The sequence below is a fragment of the Schistocerca serialis genome, chromosome 5 (genome assembly GCF_023864345.2).
Source record: "Schistocerca serialis cubense isolate TAMUIC-IGC-003099 chromosome 5, iqSchSeri2.2, whole genome shotgun sequence".
Taxonomy (NCBI): Eukaryota; Metazoa; Arthropoda; class Insecta; order Orthoptera; family Acrididae; genus Schistocerca; species Schistocerca serialis.
This window is the reverse complement of record NC_064642.1, coordinates 636,219,643-636,231,869: the sequence shown is the minus strand read 5'-3', so window position 1 is coordinate 636,231,869 and position 12,227 is coordinate 636,219,643. Positions and strand designations below refer to the sequence as shown.

The following is a 12,227-nucleotide window of genomic DNA, read 5'->3' as shown; positions in this document are numbered from 1 at the left end:
CAAAAATCAGAGTTACAAGTACGTCAAAGATCATAGTGACAAAAGAAAGAATATACATAAGAATAATATCGTTGCAATATAAACATATCGATGTATCAAAGTACCTCTACATTAATGAAATCAAATCTGAATGTTGTCACAGAAATATGTTAACTATTTTACAGAAACACAGTAGAATGTTGCTGGTATCGAGAGGTTGAGGTGAGGTGCCGTAATGGTTACGTAAATCAAGTACCATTACAAGTGGAATAATCCTATAAAATTAGTTGTTGGTAAGGCGGGTGCCAGGTTGAGATTCATTGGGAGAGTCCTTAGAAAATGTAGTCAATCAACAAAGGAGGTGACTTAAAAAACACTCCTTCGACCTACACTTGAGTATTGCTCATCAGCGTGGGATCCGTACCAGGTCGGGTTGAAAGAGGAAATAGAGAAGATCCGAAGAAGAGCGGCACGTTTCGTCACAGGGTTGTTTGGTAAGCGTGATAGCGTTACGGAGATGTTTAGCAAACTCAAGTGGCAGACTCTGCAAGAGAGGCGCTCTGCATCACGGTGTAGCTTGCTGTCCAGGTTTCGAGAGGGTGCGTTCCTGGATGAGGTATCGAATATATTGCTTCCCCCTACTTATACGTGCCGAGGAGATCACGAATGTAAAATTAGAGAGATTCGAGCGCGCACGGAGGCTTTCCTGCAGTCGTTCTTCGCGCGAACCATACGCGACTGGAACAGGAAAGGGAGGTAATGACAGTGGCATATAAAATGCCCAACGCCACACACCATTGGGTCGCTTGCGGAGTGTAAATGTAGATGTAGATGGTATACACTAATCAAATGGTCCGTCTCCTTAGCTGAATAGTCAGCACGTGTGACTGCCATGCAGTGTGCTCGGGCTCGATTCCCAATCAGGTCGGAAATTTTCTCCGCTCGGGGACTGCGTTTTATGTTGTCCACATTATCATTTCATCATCATCGATACGTAAGTAGCCCAATGTAGCGTCAAATAAAAAGACTTGCAGCTTGGTGGACGAATTTCTCCAGGTGGAAACTTCCGGCCATTAACGTCGTACGATCATTTCAGTTTTTCACTAATCAAATGGATCAGGGCACCCCTATGTAATGCAAAATTAACCACTAAATGTCACGAGATGCGGGCCTACCAGTAACAAAGCAGGGGGGAAGTATTGCGTTGTCAGAGAAGCAGTAAAAGCACAGTGGGTCGTCAGTAGAGCTCAGTGACTTCTGACATGGACGTGGACAGGGACGTTTCAACCCTTCTCAAGATTTTGGGGAAAATATCGGCGCCAACTGCAGTATACTTTCAAATGTAAACCACAACCGGTTTCTGCACCCGATGCCGTTCGGTAGTACAAACAACTTTCCGGGGAAGGCAATCACAGCCAAGAAGCATTTTGGATAACAATAAGAAATATTCGACTCTCAATAACCACTTAAATTATTCCGAACACATTATTACAATGAAGAAAGTCAGCACTGATGAGGTGTTTCGAAATTAGCTGTATGAAGGTGCTTTTTCGCTACTATCGGTTTCGTGTCAGTATAGACGCATCTTCAGGTTTATAATGGATATAGAGAGTTACGGAGTCCCAGGGTAAGGGAAGTTATCCATGTTAAGATTCAAACCACATTATGGAAATCTACCAATAGGGATAACTTCTCGATCCCTGGCACTCCGTAACTGTTCATCTACGTCGTGATAATAAACCATCGCAAACGTGAGTATAATACCGACGTGGAACCGATAGTTGCGAATAAACCACATTCATAGACCTTTGCGGCTTTTAGAAAAACCTCACCATTCGTGACTTCTTTTATTGTAATTTTCATGATGTTTAAATAGTTATTGAGTGTTGAATTTTTTTATTGTTATACATTAGGCAGTGATATCCACACAGTATAAAAAGCAAAGTACAAACAAATTAGTTAAATTGGATTACTGTAGCAAGAGGCATCATCAGCAACAAATCAAATACATAAATATTCGAAACAACTAGTCGACATTCATAAAAGCGACAAATTAAAAACTACAAAAAGGAATGTAGTGTGAACTCGTCTTCTATTAAAATCATGTTACGTAGATTAAATAACGTTGAAAACAGTCCCAATAATAACATACTTACTGTATGCCACAAGACATGCCATTTCAGGTGACATATGTCAGTTTACTACATTATAACTAGCAAAATACGTTAACATGCCTTACATGGTGTAGGATAACCTTTGGCATTCGAATCAGTTTCCAACCGCCTCATAATAAAAAAATAGAGGCCCAGTACAGTTTTCAAGAGAATCTTACACAATTTTTCCTGCAAAACAGTGGCAAGTACATGATGGAGGTCCCGCACTCTTCTCTCCAAAGTAGACCACAAACGCTCAATAATACTAGATTTGACGGTCAGTGGATATAAGACAATTCGTCCTCGTACTCGCAAAACATTCTGCACGATCTGAGTTGTGTCAAAAGGGGATCCTATTCTCTTGGAACATAGCATCGTCTTTTGAGGAGAAATATTGCACCGTGACATGCACACGATGGGTCAAAATGGTCGCATAACCATTGGCAGAAACGCGACCTCGCTGAGTAACCATGGGGCCCATACAAAACCACGATGTGGCTGCCGAAGTCATCACCGAAGCCCCGTCATGTTTGACCCTTGGTACGTAAATTCGGCCAGAAGCTGTAAACTGGCGAAACAAGACTTTTCCGACCAAATGATTTTCTTCCACTGATCTATAATCCAGATTTCACGCCTGCGACAACCCGGACATTTGCATCACTAAGGTCTTGCAACTTCAGCTCACCTTACGATTCCCTGCTTATGGAGCTCCCTTCGTGTTGCTTTGATGTTGACAGGATTCGCGAGTGCGACATTCGGATCTGCAAAGCGTTTTGCAGCTGTCGTCTCTTATTTTTCGTCACAATTCTCTTCAACGGGTGTCGGTCACGGTCAGTCAACACGTACTTTCGTCCGCGTTGCGACGTATTGCAAGATGTTTCTCCGTTTTCCCTGTAGGCGATATAAATCTTCAACTCGGTGTCTCTTTCAATGCTACACTCTTCGGCTACCTTGGTTACAGAAGCATACACCGTACGAGCACCAACAATTTGCCCACGTCCGAATTCACTTAGCTCCGACATAATGCACTCAGGACTACACATAACACTGTTCTGGCTACTACAGGCACTTACAACGTATTGAGGACATTCCACAGGTACCATTCGCGGTAAAATACAATGGTGCAATCTGCAGGCTTGGCTAGTACCTGTACTTATGTACAAGCATTTATTTCTCGCTGTGTTTCCAAATTTTTGCCTACTCCTGTACATATAGTAAAATACTGGCCATTAAAATTGCTACACCACGACGATGACGTGCTACAGACGCGAAATTTAACCGACAGGAAGAAGTTGCTGTGATATGCAAATGATTAGCTTTTCAGAGCATTCACACATTTTGGCGCCGGTGGTGACACCTACAACGTGCTGACATGAAAGTTTCCAACCGTTTCTAGTACACAAACGGCAGTTGACCGGCGCTGCCTCGTGAAACGTTGTTGTGATGCTTTGTGTAAAGAGGAGATACGCGTACCATCACGTTTCCGACTTTGATAAAGGTCGGATCTTAGCCTATCGCGATTGCGGTTTATCATATCGCGACATTGCTGCTCGCATTGGTCGAGATCCAATGACTGTGAGCAGAATATGGAATCGGTGGGTTCAGGAGGGTAATACGGAACGTAGTGCTGGATCCCAACGGCCTCGTATCACTAGCAGTCGAGATGACAGGCATCTTATCCGCATGGCTGTAACAGATCGTGAAGCCATGTATCGATCCCTGAGTCAACATATGGGGACGTTTGCAAGGCAACAACCATCTGCACGAACAGTTCGACGACGTTTGCAGCAGCATGGACAATAAGCTCGGAGACCATGGCTGCGGTTATCCTTGATGCTGCATCCAGAGGCAGGTGAGCCTGCGATGCTGTACTCAACGACGAACCTGGGTGCACGAATTGCAAAACGCAATTTTTTCGGATGAATCAATGTTCTGTTTACAGCATCATGATGGTCGCATCCGTGTTTGGCGACATCACGGTGAACGCACATTGGAAGCGAGTATTCGTCATCACCATATTGGCGGATCACCCGGCGTGATGGTATGGCGTGCCATTGGTTAAATGTCTCGGTCTCCTCTTGTTCGCATTGACGGCACTTTGAACAGTGGACGTTACATTTCAGATGTGTTACGACCCGTGGCTCTACCCTTCATTCGATCCCTGCGAAACCCTACATTTCAGCAGGATAATGCACAACCGCATATTGCAGGTCTTGTACGGGCCTTTCTGGATACAGAAAATGTTCGACTGCTGCCCTGTCCAGCACATTCTCCAGATCTCTCACCAATTGAAAACGTCTGGTCAATGGTGGCCGAGCAACTGGCTCGTCACAATACGCCAGTCACTACTCTTGATGAAATGTGATATCGTGTTGAAGCTAAATGGGCAGCTGTACCTGTACACGCCATCCAAGCTCTGTTTGACTCAATGCCCAGGCGTATTAAGTCCGTTATTAAGGCCAGAGGTGGTTGTTGTGGGTACTGATTTATCAGGATCTGTGCACCCAAATTGCGTGAAAATGTAATCAAATGTCACTTCTATTATAATATATTTGTCAAATGAATACCCGTTTATCATCTGCATTTCTTCTTGGTGTAGCAATTTTAATGGCCAGTAGTGTAAGTTTAAAGTGATTACCCAGAACCCTGTGCAATAACAGCAGTGAAATGTAGTAAATATTACGCCGGAAAACATGGTTTTTGCAAGAAAAAATGTTAGCTGTGAGACAAACACGAGACTCCTAGAGCAGCCTTCGTTAAAGAAATTTAAGAGAAACAGGCCAGAACAAAACTGATAGCTAATACAGAAACAATGCTCCTTCGGCAGCAAAGCTAGTTTTCAAGTTTGGATTTGCAGTTGAAACTTACAGGCAGATTAAAACTACACGCCAAACTGAGACTCACTCTAGTGACCTTTACGTCTGGCAGGCATGTGAACTGCCAAGTGTGCAAGTGCTACCTAAGCACGACTCAAGACCCGTCTTCACATGTTTGCTCCCTACCTTCCAAACTTCACGGAGGTTCTCCTGCGTAACCTGCAGGGCTTGCACGCCTGCAAGAAAGGATACTGCGGAGACATGGATTAGCCACGGCCTGGGGGCTGTTTCCAGAATGAAATTTTCACTCTCCGGCGGAGTGTGCCTCGATATGAACTTCGACTGTACTGTTCGACTACATTTGCCCTTCTTTTATGTTTTTCTTATCTTCATTTTGCTTTAGCGACACACGAAACAAGAAAAACAATCGGCTGCCTCCATAAATTTGAGATTGGATATGAAAGAAGTAATCAGTTGTGCTAGCTGCACCTTAGCTCGTCTTGTGTGTATAAAACAGCTGTCTGCGTCTCTCCCTTCTGTAGCAATGTTACGTAGTTTTTCTCCCCCTTTCAGTACATGATAAGCACTGCCGAAATCACTGCACTATGGAATTATTGCAATCGGGACCCGACTAAACACTGTGGAATTATTTCACTCGAGACTCGACAATACTTGTGTACCCTGTACCACACAACATGTGAGCTGCATATGACCGTAAGTGTCACGGAAATCGTCTTCATCCAATCACACGTTGCAGACGACAGCACGTGGAGTGTAAAGGATGGTCATAATTTCCTAAATAGAGCTTTCGTCGTAATGGGGTGGGTTTCCCCACGCTTCTCCACATAGAATTGGATAGAAAGCGCTCTCTACGAGGCTGCAGTGCGGACACTGAAAAGAACTTTCTTATTTTCTTCGTATTCTTATTTTCATTTCCTCTCCTTCACTTCTTTTATTGGATTTTTTTTTGAAATTTGTGGTCCCCAAGCTTACACACTACTTAACCTAACTTAAACTAACTTATGCTAAGGACAACACACGCACACACACACACACACACACACACACACACACACACGCACACACACACACACACATGTCCAAGGGAGGACTCGAACCTCCGACGAGGAGAGCAGCGCGAACCGTGACATGGAGTCCAAGACCGCGTGGCTACCCTGAGTGGCTCTTTCATTGGTTCTCTCTTTTTATTGTTATCTTAAAATGATGAAAAGATTTCATGAATAAATTAGTGATAGTTAACTTGTAGCTAGTTCACGGTGAAAAATTATTGCAAGCAACGTATACTGCCGGAACAGTCGTCCACCGGCAGGGAACAAAGGCACAAGTATGCGAGGAGTAATCACGAAGTTTTAATTACACTCTGGAAAAAATAAACTTACGTAATTAATTTGCTCTCTGTTAAATGGTACGTGGAATACACTGAAATCCCCTGGCCACAGCGCTGCAGCACGCCACCAAGGCAGCCAAAACTAAACGCCGCATCCCGCAGATAAAAATGGAATGTCGCGCGATAATTCCTTTCCAGCAGCAGTGGAAATGTTGCAACTGTGTAACTTCAATTGATACTGCTAAAGACGCCATCTTGTTCGGATAACACATCAGCAGTATTTCCGCTGGTGCCGGAAAGTAAGTACTGCACAATATTCCACTCCACTAGCGGTGTACTAAGGTTTTGTAGCATTTTAGTTGAGAGTTAAAAACTTATGACTATCCTGTTATACTAGGAACATTAAAAGTAGGATTGAAAATGTATTTCTTGGTTTTATAATTTGTTTCAGAAACGTACTATAAGAAACGGTCGATTAAGTAAGCTGGATGATGTATCAACAAAAGTGATAATAAATGTGAAGAGAAGGATATGCACTCTTGTTACAAGGAGATCTAATGCTGAAAACCTTCGGCAATAACTTGTATTTGGTAAATTTTCCTTTTAATTCTCACTAAGTATGTGGTACCACTTTTCGCCTCCGTAGCGCAGCGGTAGCGTTACTGCCTACCACTCAAGAGGGCCCGGGTTCGATTCCCGGCAGGGGACAGGGTGTTGTATGTCCTTCATCGTCACTGACACGCAAGTCGCCGAAGTGGCGTCAATTAGGACACGCAATACGGTGACCGAACCCCGAAGGGAATATCCCGACCAATAAATTCCATCGGTTCATTTGATTTTGACCACTGGAAGAAAGCAGGCGAAGAAATCAAATGTAGTGCTTGCAATCTAACTGTCCAATTCAAGTTTATCAATTTTTGTCTCTTGTTTGTTTGAGCCTCGAGATTGGCTTCGAATTAGTTTTCCTGCTTCTATCTTATACAACTTGGAAGAGCAATGAGAGCAAGATAATAGCTTTGAGTATTCAAGGAGTGATGACAACGTTATTCGTCTTCTTCATTCGTATATGAAACAGAATAGTATATGGCAAATATTGGTATCGAGCAACTACACTCCCCGTGTGCTGTGTAAGTGGCTTGCAGAGTTTGAGAGGAAACAAAGAACTGCTCAATTGAATGGGAGAGCGATCGAGTACCAACTCGAAGTGAATAATATATTATTATCATTAGTTAGTCAATTAAAATTATTCTTTGTTTATTTATTATTATAAGTAAATATTGTTTATGTGTGCTTTTATTTTAATTATTGGTTTAGTTATTGGTTTTAATTGGTTTAGCTTTGTTCCTTATTTCCTTTTGCCTTTACTCCTGAAAACCTGGAAAATATAAATAATTTGTTTTAAATACCACAGGGGGGCAAGAGGAGTATTCCGCAGCGGTGATCTCGCGGAAATTCCTCTTCGTTATCTGCTCCACCAGAAATCTCTAAAACCTTTACTCGCTTCGCAGATCGTTCGGCACAACTGTGTGCTAGGTTGTTTGGTGAGCCTGGATGATAGGTGCAACAGTTTAGCAAGTTAATGTTGATTAATTCGGAGATAATCCCTCGACGAATTCTGAGCGTGGAAAATGCAGGATTGCACTATCGTTCTAAATTTCACCTCCGAACGATCTACGTCTCGCAAAAATTTTACCGTGATAATTAACTAATTTCGTTATGGGGGTATACACACCTTGGATACTTGATGTTAGTTACTGGTTTTTTTTTGTGCAAAAAACTATTTGAACATTTACTATATACCGTAATGGCGTCTCACAGCAATACAATCTCTCTTCTCCTCTCACACGTCCGATCGTTTCCTTCACAGAGAGATCTTCAAACAAAATCTTAGGTTCGGTAAGACAGAGATGCGTTCGTAGCACGGAACGCCCAATTCTCGCAGTCGGTATATGCCTTTCACTACAATATTAATTCGTCGCACCTTGGTTTGAGTTCTGCATACGTTAATACATTATATTACACATATAATGGGATTGAAGCAGGCAATAATATGTTGAAGTTAAGTGGTAACATCAGAAGTGGAACACGAGGAATTGTATGTAATAGAAACCAGATGCGCGGAAGACAAACGGAAGGATGGCTTAACACAAAAATTTATATCTGCCAAGTAGGCTAGCAGCAATCTCAAAAACATTTCAAGGTCTGTATATGGACATCAATTTCCTAAAGCTGTAAGACAAGAAAAACTGACCACCTTTAAAAATCAGAAGACTTGTCGAGTGACACTTCCATTGTCGGTTGGTGAGTGCGCAGAGTAAAACTGTGGTGCCGGCCGCGGTGGTCTCGCGGTTCTAGGCGCGCAGTCCAGAACCGTGCGACGGCTACGGTCGCAGGTTCGAATCCTGCCTCGGGCGTGGATGTGTGTGATGTCCTTAGGTTAGTTAGGTTTAAGTAGTTCTAAGTTCTAGGGGACTGATGACCACAGCTGTTAAGTCCCATAGTGCTCAGAGCCATTTGAACCATTTTTTTAAAACTGTGGTGATTGTGAAGTCGCTGGTTCCAATCTCGCTAGTAGCAATTTTTTTTAAGTTTTAGTTAATTTTCATGTACATCAATAAATAGAAATGATAATTAAGAAATACATCGCTAAATGATTCATTAGTTTTCAGGCTTCTTTATTTTCCAAAGTATTAATTGTACAAGTAGACTGATACACGAATAAAACAGTAAACTCATAGAATACAGATATCTATGGAGTGAGCATTCCGACCTGCAGACGAGAATCCTGTTTGCAACATCTGTAGCACGGGACAGGGGTTCCGGCCGCCGTGGATCACAGCATCGTCAGTGGAGGAGAAATCTTGTATCATGCACAATGGTCACATAATCTTTGACTGAAATTCGGCCTTGCAGAGTAACCGTGGGGCCCAGGCAATCGCACGGTCTGGCGGCCCAAATCATCATCAAACCCTCGGTATGTTTGACTCTTTGGACGACGAATTTGACCCGTGTAACGCTTAGCGTATATTGAGTGTTATTACTTCGCTGCTACAAACAGAACACCTGCAGAAGTACCCTGAAACTATGTATGCGCGTTCTACAGACACCTTAACGATTTGATACCAGGAACCGAAGTTGGCTTAAAGATGTGAAGAGCAATGTTATTGTTCTCTTTCGCCTCAGTATCATAGCTCAGATTCCAGTTCATTTACGATTTTTCGGTAACAGCATAAGAATTGAGAGCCGACACTATTTTTTTACGTTTTTTATTGCACATATTCGAATTACTGTTGTAATTAATTACATCACAATGACACTCTAGACGGCGCTGAATTGTCATGAAGAAAACAACGTTTTTGGAACTATGAAATTGTTACAGTAAATATGGTAAGCGATTTGCACCCCTTGCTTGTCCATTACTATTTTCAATTTTTCTTTATTTACCTTTCTGCTTTTTACAGACCAGTAAAATATCTTTAACATTTTTTCACCGTCTCATCAGAACCATACACTATACATATAAATAAAAAATGTTTCGATTATTTTTGACATGTGCATAGTACAACAGTAGGAAACATATTTCGGGCACTGATCTTCAAAGTGCGAAGAAATTCGAAGAGGTCCCGTTTTGGGATAGAGGAAGAAAGCAACTGACTATTGTCTATTGGTCCATCACGCCAATCAATAAACTTTATCAACAGCCGTACACTTTTATTTTATTCTGAAAGCAAGCGGTTTCGGCAATTAATTTTACCATCTTCAGACCCCATACACTCTTTTTAAATCAAGAAACTTATCGTATAAAGCCATGAAACTGGATCTCGTAAATACCAATCGTTGTACAGATGCTCATACGAAGCTGTCATGTCTTCGTATGACGCATCTGTACTACGATTGGAATTCACGATATCCAGTTTTATGGCACTACAGAATAAGTTAGTTGATTTGAAAAAAGCGTATGGGGCCTGAAGATGGCAAAATGAATTGCCGAAACTGGTTGCTTTCAGAATAAAAAAAATGTCTTAAACTGTACGGCTTTTGGTTAAGTTTATTGACATTAAGGAAACTGACTAATATGATCGATACTCGCTCCTGTGGAAAACATGAAGAAGGAAGTTCCCATTCGCTTACATCTCCAGTCTCTCTTTGCCATTGTACTGACGATAATTTCAAAGCCCAGACTTGTTTTGGACTGTAGCAATCTTGTGGCTTCAGTCTTCTTATTCGAGATTAACTCGTTTCCTTGAGTGGCAGTATTACAGCTTCTTACTTCCAACACATCCTCATTTGTCCCCACGATACTGAATATATCCCACCACTGGCATTTCACTCCTGGAGAAGAATCTGCGGGAGTCATTGGGGAAAGCGAAACTGACACGCTACTAAACTGCAGCCGGCGTCGCTAACCGTGGGCAGTGAGCGGATTATTGTCTGGAGGAGAAGCCCCTTTTGTTGGAGTAATCTGAACCTTTGGCAGCTTTATAACAGTATCTTCCACAAAACGAGCGCCTTGTCAGTTTCAGAGTTTCTGGAAGCCCCGAGCCAATCGCCTTGTATCCTTATCTGTTTTTTGTCGCCGCAGCGTGTGGGAGGCGGCAGCAACCGCGGATTTCTAGCTGCAAGCCTGAGTGATGGCCCTCGTCGTTAGGCAGGATCGGGTAGCGCTCGGACCCCCCCCCCTCCCCCGCCGACCTTATCCCCACTCCCTCCACCCTGCAGAACACGACGCCACCAAGGCTGCCGACACACATCATCTTCCCCCCTCAGCGGGCGATCCTCACGTCACGACTGCCCGACCACAGCTTCCGAGAATGCTGTCGTCATATTTAGGTAATTAAGTGCTTGTCCCTCTGACGACACTGATATCGGATTATTCTCCTATTCATTCCGTGCACTCTTCTTTTCGAAATTTATTTTATAGCCAGCTCAACGTTCGAAAGCCTTCTGCCTGTTTTCTGACTCAATAATAATATATATATAGCCTATACACAGCCAACCGATTCGACTCATGTCTGACAGATCGATTGTGTACCATCTAAAATGAAGGACTCTTAACAAACACTCTGAGGCAAAAAAAGACACACCACAAAGGAATTAGTGGAATGGGACTGATGTCGCTATATGTGATGTACATGTACAGACAAGCAGATGATCAGAGTTTCACAAAAGCTCGGTGATTTATTCAACAGAAAGAGCTTCACAAATTCAAGTCAATAACGTGTTGGTCCACCACGGGGACTTCTGCAAGCAGTTGTTCGGGTTGGCAATGATTGATGGATCTAGAATGAAATTTTCACTCTACAGCGGAGTGTGCGCTGATATGAAACTTCCTGGCAGATTAAAACTATGTGCCGGACCGAGATTCGAACTCGGGACCTTTGTCTTTCGTGGGCAAGTGCTCTACCAACTGAGCTACCCAAGCACGAATCACGCCCCGTCCTCACAGCTTTACTTCTGCCAGTACCTCGCCTCCTACCTTCCAAACTTCCCAGAAGTTCTCCTGCGAACCTGTAGAACTAGCATTTCTGGAAGAAAGGATATTGCGGAGACATGGCTTAGCCACAGCCTGGGGGATGTTTCAAATACTGTGAATACATTTCATGTATTTCAAACGGCTGTAGTCGCCGCAATGCCCATTTCTTTTTCTGAAATTATCATGCTTATTACGCATACGATAACATAGTCTGAGAAATCGATATTGAAAACTGGTAATGAATGTTCCTATGGGTCGTTACTGCGACCGCACGGTAGTACAATTCACGCTGGATTTCCAGGTGCCAATTTGCAATTACCAAGCCTCTAAATAAAGTGTTTAATTTGGCGATAAAATTAAACAACATATGGCTGGAAAACAGGTGTGTAGTTCGACGGTATTGCTTTTAACGGGCAAGGTAGTTAATCGTCGTTATTCATAAAACGTCGCATCGTATA

The 12,227-nt window shown here is 42.8% G+C and overlaps 1 protein-coding gene and 1 non-coding gene across 3 annotated transcripts in view; both read left to right on the top strand.

Moving 5' to 3' along the window:
- Window positions 1-12,227, top strand: part of LOC126481330 (muscle, skeletal receptor tyrosine protein kinase-like) — a 617,768-nt gene that overhangs the window by 289,683 nt on the left and 315,858 nt on the right. The gene's annotated exons all lie outside the window — the stretch shown is intronic.
- Trnag-acc (transfer RNA glycine (anticodon ACC)) lies at window positions 6,933-7,005 on the top strand. Its single transcript has one exon. It is a non-coding gene; the product is annotated as a tRNA-Gly (tRNA).